This window comes from Neomonachus schauinslandi, chromosome 2, assembly GCF_002201575.2.
Source record: "Neomonachus schauinslandi chromosome 2, ASM220157v2, whole genome shotgun sequence".
NCBI lineage: Eukaryota > Metazoa > Chordata > Mammalia > Carnivora > Phocidae > Neomonachus > Neomonachus schauinslandi.
In genome coordinates, this window is record NC_058404.1 from 36,178,010 (window position 1) to 36,190,098 (window position 12,089).

Consider the following 12,089-nt stretch of genomic DNA (forward strand, 5'->3'; position numbering starts at 1 on the left):
AGTATGATATAGTGTCCTTCCTCATCTCTTATTACAGTCTTTGGTTTAAAATCTAATTTGTGTGATATAAGGATTGCCACCCCAGCTTTCTTTTGGTGTCCATTAGCATGGTAAATGGTTTTCCACCCCCTCACTTTCAATCTGGGGCTGTCTTTGGGTCGAAAATGAGTCTCTTGCAGACAGCATATCGATGGGTCTTGTTTTTTAATCCAGTCTGATAGCCTGTGTCTTTTGATTGGGGCATTGAGCCCATTTACATTCAGGGTAACTATTGAAAGATAGGAATTTAGTGCCATTGTATTGCCTGTAAGGTGACTGTTACCGTATATTGTCTGTGTTCCTTTCTGGTCTATGTTGCTTTTGGGGTCTCTCTTTGCTTAGAGGACTCCTTTCAAGATTTCCTGTAGGGCTGGTTTTGTGTTTGCAAATTCCTTTAGTTTTTGTTTGTCCTGGAAGCTTTTTATCTCTCCTTCAATTTTCAATGACAGCCTAGCTGGATATAGTATTCTTGGCTGCATATTTTTCTCGTTTAGTGCTCTGAATATATCCTGCCAGTCCTTTCTGGCCTGCCAGGTCTCTGTGGATAGGTCTGTTGCCAATCTAATGTTTCTACCCTTGTAGGTTACATATCTCTTCTCCCGAGCTGCTTTCAGGATTTTCTCTTTGTCTATGAGACTCGTAAGTTTTACTATTAGATGTCGGAGTGTTGACCTATTTTTATTGATTTTGAGAGGGGTTCTCTGTGCTTCCTGGATTTTCATGCCTGTTTCCTTCCCCAAATTAGGGAAGTTCTCTGCTATAATTTGCTCCATTATACCTTCCTCCCCTCTCTCTCTTTCTTCTTCTTCTGGGATCCCAATTATTCTAATGTTGTTTCGTCTTATGGTATCGCTTATCTCTCGAATTCTGCCCTCGTGATCCAGTAGTTGTTTATCTCTCTTTTTCTCAGCTTCTTTATTTTCCATCATTTCATCTTCTATATTACTGATTCTCTCTTCTGCCTCATTTATTCTAGCAGTTAGCGCCCCCATTTTTGATTGCACCTCATTAATAGCCTTTTTGATTTCTACTTGGTTGGATTTTAGTTCTTTTACTTCTCCAGAAAGGGTTTCTCTAATAACGTCCATATTTTTTTCAAGCCCAGCTAGTATCTTTAAAGTGATGATTCTGAACTCTAGATCTGACATTGTACTAATGTCCGTATTGAGTAGGTCCCTGGCAGTCGGTACTACCTCTTGTTCTTTTTGTTGAGGTGATTTTTTCCGTGTTGTCATTTTGTGCAGAGGAGAATAGATTAATGAGAGAACAAAATGCTGGCAGAGTAACAACGTCCCCAGAAAATATACTCTAAACAAATCAGAAAAAACCTTCCAGAAAGTGGTCGCTTTTCTGATGAGAGAGTTGTTGCTCTTCTTTTCTTCAATCTCCTGTTGAGTTTGTAGGTGTTCAGAATGGTTTGATCCCTATCCAGCTGAATTCCTGAGACCAGACGAAATCCAGGTCTCCTACTCCTCCGCCATCTTGCTCCGCCCCCCTAAAGCTCTACATTTTTAATTCTTATTTAATTCCCCCACATTTTGTTCTATTAATATCACACTTTGCATCTTTTTATGTTGTGCATCTTTTAACAAATCATTGTAACAATATTTACTTTATAAGACTATTTTCTTTTAACTTTTGTACTAGAGATAAAAGTATTTTGCCACCATTACAGTATTAGGGTATTCTGAATTTGAGTATATATTTACATTTACCAGTGAGTTTTGTACTTTAAATATTTTCATGAGTTAGTGTCCTTTCATTGAATTTGATGAACTCCCTGTAGTATTTTTTTTTTTTGGATGATACACAAGCTTTAATCCCACCTATAATTTTGTCTGATACCATAATACAATTTAGCTATATTGCATAGGATGTGCCAACAATCATATTAATAACCAAATAAACTCCAGGACTTTGCTTGAGTGACCCTTTTAATGGTGAGCTCCAGGTCACAACACATTAACTGTCAGTTCAACTACACCAAGGTTTGTGGAGACAATGGCTTCTGTGCCCAAGCAGGTTGCAAATCAATTTCGAATGGAACCTGGTATCACCCTGAAGGAATTCTAACTTCATACTGTTGGGGTAGTATACCAAGATGGCTTCAGAGTGGACTAACTTTACACAGCACATTTTTAAAAAGACACATTTATTCAGTGTCATGATCAGACTATTACATTTAGCAATCAACAGCATGGGTGCAAAAAAAAAAATCTACATTAAAATCCTTTGTTGGGATGCTTTACACTTTCCACAGAACAGAAACTAAAATAACCTATTATACAATTAGTCACAAATACAGTCCTTGAGTTTTTTGCCCATACACATGAGTATTGTCTAAAACATGTCTTTTTTGTAGCAGCTAGGCCCTGCCACCACTGTGTTTGGCCGAGTTCACAAATCTGTTGTAACCTGCAGCTTCCCTGTCACTTCTCTGGCTCTCCTCTCCTGCTAAGCTTTGTTTCCTGGCAATATTTAAAACCTTCTGCCACTGCTGTAGCTGCTGCTGCTGCTGGAACCACCATAGCCACCTTGGTTTTGTGGTTTGGCAAAGTATTGGCCTCCACCACCATAGGGGCCAGAGCTTCTGCCTCCAAAATTTCCTCCTTTCATGGGTCCAAAATTTGAGGATTGATTGTTGTAATTGCCAAAATCATTATAGCTTCCGCCACCTCCAAAGTTGCTTCTATCATTACTAAATCCGTTATAGCCATCCCCACTGCCACCATATCCACTACCATCTCGACTGCCACCAAAGCCACCTTGACCACTGAAGTTCCCTCCATGACCAAAATTGTCATTCCCACCAAAACCACCTCCACGACCACCACCAAAGTTTCCAGAACCACTTCGACCTCTTTGGCTAGATGAAGCACTAGCCATCTCTTGCTTAGATAGGGCTTTCCTTACTTCACAGTTGTGGCCATTCACAGTATGGTATTTTTGAATGACAATCTTGTCTACAGAGTCATGGTCATCAAATGTTCAAAAGCAAAACCTCTCTTTTGCCACTGCCTCGGTCAGTCATGGTCTCGATCACTTCAATTTTCCCATACTGTTCAAAATAATCTCTTAGATGATGTTCTTCAGTGTCTTCTTTAATGCCACCAACAAAAATCTTTTTCACAGTTAAGTGGGCACCAGGTCTTTGAGCATCTTCTCTTGAGACAGCCCTCTTTGGTTCCACAACTCTTCCATCCACCTTGTGTGGCCTTGCATTCATGGCTACATCCACCTCCTCCACAGTGGCATACGTGACAAACCCAAAGCCTCTGGAGCCCTTGGTGTTTGGATCTCTCATTACCACACAGTCTGTAAGCGTTCCCCATTGCTCAAAATGGCTCCTCAGACTCTCAGCGGTTGTTTCAAAGCTCAAACCTCCGATGAAGAGCTTCCGCAGCTGTTCAGGCTCTTTGGGACACTCTGACTTAGACATGACAGTGGTGGGAAGGGAGACTTTAACGATGCCTACTCGGTGGCGTCCATGGGCAGAAAGGAGTAATCTAACCAACGTATCTTCCCTGTAGTATTTCTTATAAGACAGATCTAGAGGTGTTGAACTCACTTAGCTTTTATTTATCTGGGAATGTCTTTAAATCTCCTTATTTTCTGAAGGACAGTTCTGCGATGAATAGTTTTCTTATCCAACAGTTTTTTTTTTTTCTTTCAGCATTTTAAATTTATCATCTCACTCTCTCCTGGCTTACAAAATTTTTTGCACAGAAATCTGCTGATAACCGTATGTGGGTTCCCTTATATGTAATGAGTAATTTTTATCTTCAATTTTTGTTTCAAAAGTTTTCCTTTGACTTTTAACATTTTGATTATAATTTGTCCTGGTCAATCTTAGGTTGTTCTTGCTTGAAGTCATTTTAGCTTTCTGTTCCTGTTTGTCTATACTTCTTCCAAAATTTGGGAAATTTTTTATCTATTATTCTTTAAATAATCTTTCTACTCCTTTCTCTCTTGTTTTCTCCTTCAGGGATCTCATAATATGAATTTAATTTGCTTAACGATGTCCCATAATTCATATAGGCTTTCTTCACTCTTTTTTCTTTTTGTTCATGTAACTAGCTAATTTCAAATCAACAGTATTCCAGTTCACTTAGTATTTATTTTGAATGATTGATTCTGATGTTGAAGCCCTTTATTGAATTTCTCATTTCTGTTATTGTTTTATTCAACTTTAGGATTTCTCTTTGGTTCTTTTTGATGGTTTTTATTTCTTTATTACTTCATTTTGTTCTTACATGTTTTCCTGATTTTGTTCAGTTGTCTATATGTGTTCTCTTGCATTTCACTGAGTTTCTTTAAGATGATTATTTTGAATTTTTGTGAGGCAATTCATAGATCTCCATTTTTTGTGATTGGTTACTCTAGCTTTATTTGTTTGCTTTCATGGTGTCATAGTTGCCTGATTCTTTGTGATCCATGTAGCCTTTGATTGGTATCTGGGCATTTAAAAGAGCAAACACCTCTTCTAGTCTCTACAGAGTGGTTTCTGCAGATTAAGATCTATCAATTCCTAGGCTGATGGGATTACCTCCAGAATTGGCAGTTGCTGGGTTTAGAGCCAGTTTACAAGGCTTTTGCTGAGTCTGTAGTGGGATCTGTGGTTGTTGGGCTTGTACCTGGAGCTTGGGTGGGTATGGATCCTGTTTGGTTCCTATATGGGATTGCCTCAAGTACCTTGTTCTGTAGGGTGACAGTAGGACAAAGATCTGCTTCAGGGCCCACAACTGGATGTTTTGACAGCATCCTGTTACCCATTGTGTGGATGGGTGTGACTCCCACTAAGTTCCTAGGAGGGCTCTTGCCAGATCACTGGGTCAGTCTCTTTGTGGTCAGGGATGGCTCTGACCATGGCTTTGAATGGCTAGAACTGTGTTCCTCTGCTGTTTCAGGGTCCACAACCAAGATTGAGGTCTGAGGACCTGGCTCTGGGGGCACAGATGGGCATGTCTCCTGCCAGATCCCTGAGTGGGCTGGACAGCTCTTGAGTGGAGCCAAGTATAGGAGTTTTTCAGGATCTCTGGAAGTACAGACAGGAGTGTCTCCCAACAGGTCCTTTTGTTGGCAGGACATTTAGTGGATTTAGGCTGGGAGGGGGCTATCACATAATATTGGGCCCTTTTTGGACTCCCAACCATAAGTGAGAGAGTTTCCTGCAAAGTCCCAGGGCTGGAAGGACTGCTTGGGGACTGGGACTGGGAGGGAGACTGGAGCTGATTATGGGGCCCATTCTGAATCTTTGGTGAAGATGGGAGTGTCTCCTCTCAAAAACCCGTACCAGCAGGATGGTTTTCAGGCTGCTGCTGGTAGGGGCTGGAGCTCAGTCACGTGACCCTTTCAAAATAGTCTAAGTTTGTTGTGCTTACCTCCTGGTACTCCTGGACCACAGCTGATTCATGGGCCATTTCAGGGTCTACATCTGGAACTAAGGTCCTTGTGTCTCTTACTCATGCATGGGTAGATGTGACTCCTCCTGGGTTCCTTGGCATGTGATGCTTATAGCAGGATCATTGCCACATGGGGCTGAGATAAGTCCTTGGGTATGGAGCTATTTCTGGGTCTTTAGTTGGGGTCAGAAAGTAGCTGCCTGGGTGAGGGCCTGCCTTTTCAATTTAGCTTTCCTCAGTCCTAGAGTTCACCTGGGTTTCAGTGTCTCCTACTTGGATCCCAGAGCTTTGCTGAAGGCACTTTTGTCTGTGGACTACTGTTAAGTATTGTTGCTGAGGGAAAATATGAGTAGGGGATTCTTATTTTGCCATCTTGTGACATCGTTCTTTGGATGTGCTTTTAAAATTAAGTTGTAGGATCCAGAAGCAATTTCAGGAAACTGTCATTCTCAAAAAATTACAAGGGTTGACCTCTTTGAATTAAGACAATGTCATAAGAAGGGAACTGAACACAATAAAGTTAATGGTGTATGAAATAAGCAATGATTACAGATAAACTAAATTTGCAATTTAAGCATGAAATCAATGCTAATCTTAGTGGATACCCAAATTTCTGTCCCTCAAACTAGTCATAGAGTTGGAAGACAAATATTAAGAAGGTAGAGTCAAATGTAAGGATTAGAGCAGAAGGAAAAATAGAGAAAAAGAAAGATAGAACTGAAAACACAGTCCTATCTTTAAGTTTTCTTAATATCAAAGAAAATTGATGTAATTCAGTTTAATGTGGCAAGTAGACATCACTCTACTTTACTCATATCCTTAAAACTAATGTACAGCAACAATGTGTGGAGAAAACAACCAAAATATACAAATAAAAACTCAGTGAAATTTGGATGAAATAAAAGGTTGACATTAGAAACAGATACTCATTTACAGTTTATTTGCAGCTTGAAATTGTTTATCCACTCACTAATTCAGAAAATATTTTATCCCATCCTGAGGGGTATTACAGAGGATTAATCTTTAAATAAACAAATATTTAAAAGATAATTTCAGATAGTGATATGTGATTTAAAAATAAAATAGGGCTGGGGTGTCTGGGTGCCTCAGGTGGTTGAGTCTGCCTTCAGCTCAGGTCATAATCTCAGAGTCCTGGGATCAAGCCCAGCGTCGGGCTCCCTGTTCAGTGGAGAGCCTGCTTCTGCTTGTCCCTCTCCCTCTACTGCTCCCCCTGCTGTTTTCTCTCTCTCTTTCTGTCAAATAAATAAAGTCTTAAAAAAAATAAAAATAAAATAGGGCAAAAGAATAAAGACTGAGTGAGGGTGTATTTTAGTCAGGGTAAACAAGGAATAGCTCTCTAAGGGATGACATTTGATCTAATACCTCAGTGACAAGTAGAAGTATTGGTATACATGATTCAAACAAAAGACAAGTAATAAAAAGATTCTGAGAACGGGAAATGAATAAAGAAAGAAAAATGGCTTCTTATGTTCTTACAATTTAATGACTGATAGAGAAAGAAATAGTGTATTGGACCTAGTTTTTGTGACTTTTCAGAATTGTTCAGCCATGCTTTTCTGCTCATTGCTACTGATTAAAAGACAAAAGTGCCTAATGAACATTCATTTCCAAAATATGGCTTCTTTGTTATAAATGCCAATTCAAACCATAGTAGGTAAGGTAATTATTATACATTTTTCTAGAACATGGTTGACAAGTCAGACATTTTACAAACTGGCTTCTGTTTTAAAGACAATTAAAAAAAACCTCTGGTAAATGCCTTTGTAAAAATGAAGAATTCACATACAATATGGTTAGTTTACCACCTTATTTGCTATAGTACATGGTCTCCTGGACTGAGTCTATGTGACTACCCAGATATGCTTGGCCATGGTTTTCTGCTCAATCCAGATGACAGATTGTTTGAAATGCAATGTTTCATATGCTCTTTCTGGAGACAGCAACTACATATCTTTGGTAAAACTTTGGCCAGCTTATTAATGCACCAACCATCTTGTATTTGTTTTGCTTTGATCTCCCCAAGCTCCCAAACCTTAATGAAGCATTAGGATATAAGTTTTGCTTCAAGCTCTGTTTTTTGGAGAACCCATACTATGACAGAGAGGGTGGCAGGCAAAAATCAGATTCTATAAGGCAATGTTATATATTACTATTATTGCATAATATATTACCCCCCAAATTAAAATTCACATTTCCCCTCACAGTTTCTGTGGGTCAGGAATCTGAGTGTAGCTTTCCTGGGTCTTCTGGCTCATGGTTTCCCACAACCAGACTAAAAATCATCATTGATATAGAATACTTCTACCACACTGTCAAACAACTTAACCAAATTGACATTAATGAACATTCCACCCAGCAACAGCAGAATATACAGTATTTATAAGCATGCATGGAATATCTTTGAGGATGGACCATATGCTAGGGTAAAAAATTAGTCTTAGTATATTTTAAAAGACTGAAATCATATAAAGTATATTCTCCGATATCAATAAAATAAAATTAAAAATCAACAAATGAAGGAAATTTAATAAATCTACAAATATTAGAAATTAAATAACACATTTATCAATAATCAATGTGTCAAAGAAGAAATCACAAGAAGTTTAGAAATATTTTGAACTGAGTGAAAACTAAAAAACAAAACATGGCATAAAGGCAAAGCAGTGTTTAGAGGGAAATTTTTACTTGTAGGTACCTATATTAGAAAATAAGAAATAAATCAATAATCTAGGCTTGTACCTTAAAAGTCTATAAACAGAAGAACAAATTAAATCCAAGGCAAATATAAGGAAGAAAATAAAGGTTGAGAGGAATTCAGAGGAACCAAAATTTGTTCTTTAAAAAAATCAATAAAAATGGATAAACTTTACCTAGACTAAGAAAGAGAGGTTTTACAGAAATGAAAGGGGACAATCAATACTGACCTTACATAATTTAAAAGAATTATAAGGAAATCTGCTAAACTACCATATCCAGCAAATCAGACAACTTAGATAAAATAGGAAGACACAAATTACCAAAACTGACTTAAGAAAAAATAGAAAATCTGAATGGACAAGTAAAGAAATTGAATTAGTAACTTAAAATCTTTCCATAAAGAAAAGCTCAGGTCTAGATGGCTTTATTGTTGAATTCTATCAAACATTTAAAAAAGAAACACCAATATTCCACAATCTTTTTCAGAAAATATGAGAAAAAAAACCCTTTAAACTCATTCTATGAGGATAGTATCACCTGAATACCAAAGACATCACAAGAAAACTAGAGAAAAACTATACCTTATTAATATGGATACAAAAATTCTAAAAAAGTTACATGCAGAATCCAGAAACATGTGAAAAGGATAATCTACCATGACCAAGAGGGATTTATCTCAGTAATATAAGGTTGGTTTAATTAATATAACACACCATATTAATCAGATGAAGGAAAACACATGATAATCTCAAAAGATGCAGAAAAAGGACCCACTCATTATAAAATTACTAACAAATTAGAAATAGGAAGGATCATAACCTGATGGAGAGCATCTGTAAAAAATCTAGAGCTAACATACTAATGATGAAAGTCTGAGTCCTTTCCCCCTAAAGTCAGAAACAAAGCAAGGAGGTAGGTTCTCATCACTTCTATTAAACATTGTACTAGAGATTCTAAAAAGTACAATTAAGTAAGAAGAAGAAGAAGTAAAGGCATCAAATTTGGAAGGGTAGAAAGTACAACTAACTCTCCTTATTTGCAGATGACATGATCCTGTATGTAAATAATCCTAAAGAATCTACTAAAAATACCTTTTAAATAAATGAGTTAATCAAAGTCACAGGATACCAAAAATACCTTTGAAATAAATGAGTTAGTCACAGGATACAAATATGAACTGTATTTCTATATAATAGAAGTGAACAATCTGAAAATGAAATTAGGAAAACAATTTCATTCATAATGTCATCGAAAAGTACTTTGGAACACATTTAATAAAAGAAATGTAAAACATATACACTTAACAAAACATTGCTGAGAAAAAAGAACATCTAAATAATAAATGGTAAAATGTTCCATGTGAAGGGACTGGAAAACCGTATTGTTAAGGCAGCAATTCTCCTCTTTGTCAGAGGTCCCCAGTACTATCCCCAGGTTTGTTTGTTTGTTTGTTTGTTTATAAGATTTTATTTATTCATTTGAGAGAGAGAGCATGAGCAGGGGTGAGAGGCAGAGGGAGAAACTGACTCCCCACTGAGCAGGGAACTGATCCTAGGACTCGATCATGACTTGAACTGAAGGCAGATGCTTAACCATCTGAGCCACCCAGGCACCCCCTATCCCCAGGTTTAATGACTCAGTAGGAGGACTCACAGCATTCAGCATAGAGCATACTCATCACTATGCTTTATTGCAGCAAAAAAATACAAAGCAAAATCAGCAAAGGATATCTTTCCATTTATTTGTGTCCTCATGAATTTTTCATCAGTGTTTTATATTTTTCAGTATCCAGGTCTTATAACTCCTTGATTAAATTTATTCCTAAGAATTTTATTCTTTTTGCTGATGTTGTAAATGGGATTTTTTTTTCTTAATTTCTTTTGTAGATAGCACATTTTTAGTATGAAGATACACAACTGATTTTTATATTTTTATTTTGTATCTTGCAACTTTACTGAATTCTCTTGCAACTTTACTGAATTCACTTATTATTTTTAATAGTTTTTTGGTAGAGTCTTTAGAGTTTCCTATATATAGGATAATATCATCTGCAGAGACAACCTGACTGCTTCTTTTCCTATTTGGATGCCTTTTCTTTTTCTTGCCTAATTGTTCTGGCTTGGACTCCCAGTACTAAGTTGAATAAGAGTTGTGAGAGAGGGCACCCTTGTCTTAGCTAAGGGCTTGTCATATATGGCCCTTATTATGTTGAAGTACATTCCTTCTAAGTTGTTGATAGTTTTTAATCATGAAAATACGTTGAATTATGTCAAATGTTTTTTTTTCTGCATCTAGTGAGATGATCATTTTTTTAAATTTAAATTCAATTAGCCAACATATAATACATCATATTATTTTTAATCCTTCACTTTGTTAATGTGTTGTATCACATTTATTAAATTGCATATGTTCAAACATCCTTGAATTTAGTGATGAATCTTAATTGATCATGATGAATGATCCTTTTAATGTGCTGTTGAAATTGGTTTGCTAGTATTTTATTGAGAATTATTGTATTTATGTTCATCAGGCCTGTTCATCAGGTCAAAATTACATTAGCATATAGTTTTCTTTTCTTCTGGTACTTTGGTCTGACTGTGGTATTAGGATAATTCTGACCTCATAAAATGAGTTTGGAAGTTTTTCTTCCTATTCAGTTTTTTGGAAGAGATTGAAAAGGATTAGCATTAAGTATTCCTTAAGTGTTTGGTAGCATTCATCTGTGAAGCCATCTGATCCTGGGATTTTCTATGTTGGGAGGTTTTTAACTGATAACTAATTTGATCTCTTTACTCATTATTGGTTTGTTTAGATTTTTCTATTTTTTTTTCATGATTCAATTGATAGGTCGTTTCTAGGAATTTATCCCTTCTAAGTTATATGATTTTATATATATATATATATAGTAGTCTCTTATGATCTTTTGCATTTCTGTGATATCTGTTGTAATGTCACCTCTTTCATTTATAATTTCTTTGAGTCTTCTCTGTTTTTTCTTAGTTTAGCAAAAGGTTTATCAATTTTATCTTTACAAAAACCAGCTCAGTTTCACTGATGTTTTCTATTGTTTTTCTCATCTCTATTTTATTTATTTCTGTTTAAACTTTATTTCTTTTCTTCTGGTAACTTTGAGCTTAGTTTGTTCTTTTTCTAGTTCCTTGAGATGTTAAGAAGATCTTCCTTCTTTTTATTGTAGGTGTTTGTCACTATAAATATTCCTTTCAGAATTGCATTTAATGCATTCCTTAATTTTTTAATTGTTAGATTTCAATTTTTCATTTGTCTTGAGATATTTTTTTGATTCCCTTTGATTTCTACTTTAATACATTGTTCAGGAGTGTGTTGTTTAATTTCCACATATTTGTGAATTTTCACTATTGATTTCCAGTTTAACATCATTATGATTAGAAAAAATTCTTGATATAATTTCGGTCTTCTTAAATTTGTTAAGGCTTGTTATTTTTTTTGCCTAACCTATGATCTACCTTGGAGAACGTTCCTTGTGTGCTTGAGGAGAATTTGTATTCTGTTGCTGTTGGATGGAACATTCTGTATGTGTTTGTTAGGTCCATTAGGTCTATGCCCACTTCAAGCCCACTGTTCTGGTATAGATTTTTCTTTTTGGATGATCTAGCCAATACTGAAAGTAGAGTGATGAAGTCACCTACTCTCTTTAATTCTGTCAATATTTGTATATTTAGGTATTCTGATGTTGGGTGCATATATATTTGCAATTGTTATATCGTCTTAATGAGTTGACCTCTTTATCATTATATAATAACTTTCTCTATCTCTTGTGACCATTTTTGACTTAGAGTCTATTTTGTATGACATAAATGTAGCCCTCCCTGCTCTGTATGATTGCCATTTGCTCGAGCTATTTTTTCTATCTCTTCACTTTCAGTTTGTGTGTCCTAAAGACTTAAGTGG

At 36.2% G+C, this 12,089-nt stretch overlaps 1 protein-coding gene and 1 pseudogene across 1 annotated transcript in view; one reads left to right on the forward strand and one right to left on the reverse strand.

Annotated features, from left to right (window-relative positions):
- Positions 1 to 12,089, forward strand: part of LOC110573135 (disintegrin and metalloproteinase domain-containing protein 5-like) — a 145,658-nt gene that overhangs the window by 81,279 nt on the left and 52,290 nt on the right. The gene's annotated exons all lie outside the window — the stretch shown is intronic.
- Positions 2,518 to 3,478, reverse strand: LOC110573096 (annotated as a pseudogene).